We start from the raw sequence: 1,643 nt of genomic DNA, 5'->3' as shown, positions 1-1,643 counted from the left end.
TCCATCTTGATCTTCCTTTTTTAAATTTCAGTTTGTCTGTTTTTCTTCCTTTATTTGTGACCAAACTTATCTCGCAGTTGTAAGCTTGTAAATATAAAAATATTTCGCAGCTATTTTAGTATCTATCCCTTTCATTTTACTTATTTCACTTATTTTACTAAAATGCAAAGCCACACAACGGACTTTCTGCACTCTGTCCACCGCGTGGAATCGGACCCCGGGTTTTTATGTTGTAAGTCCCTGGACTTACTGCTGATCCACCTAGAGATTGGTTTTCTCTATACCAATGTATATTTATCTCTATCTTTTATTCCATCCCCCTCCCCAATAGCACATCTGTAATTTTGAAGGTTCATAACGTTAAAAGCCGGATTTCGATACCCGTGGCGGGTACTGCTTAGATAGCTTATTCTGTAGCATTGGGCTTACCAACAAACAAACGGTAAGGCCTAAATTCGATATTATTCGTTTCTGTTTTGTTGTAATACAATTTCACTACTAGTTTCATTTTAAACACGTCCCAGTCCTTTTCTCTCGTTTGAAGATTTCAGTTTCACACGTTTATCAATATTTTCCCCCTTTATTTCTTTATTAAAGTATAGCAATACCAATCTGTTAGCTCTAATTAATTTTTCTTCTTCCGATATTCTTTTATCAAAACTCTTCTGCCAGTTTTAGTCATTTTATCTTTCTCCCTATGCAGAAAAATCTGTTTTTAGCCTCTGGTTACCAAAGCATCAATACATTGTTTTTGCTTCTAAGTCTTTTGTTTGTTTGAAGGAATGATAATGTTTCCGTCAGTTTTTCTGTTGTGTTAACATGTATTTCAGTCTCTACTTTTTTTTCAGTATATTAATATTTGTATTTCAGTTTTAGTATTCACATGAAACTGTCAAAAAACATGTATTAATTTATATTTATATATATATATGAGCAACACGAGGAAAGTAGATATCTCTACCTCCAAATTTAAAGGCTATGTAAACTGTAATTGCTGTTTTTATCTCTCGAGACTTTGGTGTTGTTAAAGGTAAACAGCAGAGGATAAAGTGTTATGTGAGAAAGGGAAACAATGGAAAATGGTGTGATTAACGATAGGAGATAATGTTTCAGGTGATTAGTGGAAAACAGTAGGAAATGCTGTTTTATGTAATTAAAGGTAAACAATAGAAAGTATTTTTTTTACATGATTAAATACAAACAGTAGGAAGAAATCTCTTGTGATTAACGGTAAAGAACAGGAAGTAAAGTGTTATGTGATTTAATGTTAACATTAGGATGTGTTGTGGTTAACGGTAAACAGTAGGAAGTAATGACTTAGAAGGTGATAGATAAACAGTAGGAAGTAATTACTTAGAAGGTGATAGATCCTACTGTTTACCTATCACCATCTAAGTCATTATTTCCTACTGTTTAAGTAATGACTTAGATGGTGATAGGTAAACAGTAGGAAGTAATGACTTAGATGGTGATAGGTAAACAGTAGGAAGTAATGACTTAGATGGTGATAGGTAAACAGTAGGAAGTAATGACTTAGATGGTGATAGGTAAACAGTAGGAAGTAATGACTTAGATGGTGATAGGTAAACAGTAGGAAGTAATGACTTAGATGGTGATAGGTAAACAGTAGGAAGTAATGACTT

Source organism: Limulus polyphemus, unplaced genomic scaffold, assembly GCF_000517525.1.
Source record: "Limulus polyphemus unplaced genomic scaffold, Limulus_polyphemus-2.1.2 Scaffold3185, whole genome shotgun sequence".
In the NCBI taxonomy this organism is placed as follows: Eukaryota; Metazoa; Arthropoda; class Merostomata; order Xiphosura; family Limulidae; genus Limulus; species Limulus polyphemus.
The sequence above is the reverse complement of the archived record's forward strand: the minus strand, read 5'-3'. Positions refer to the sequence as shown.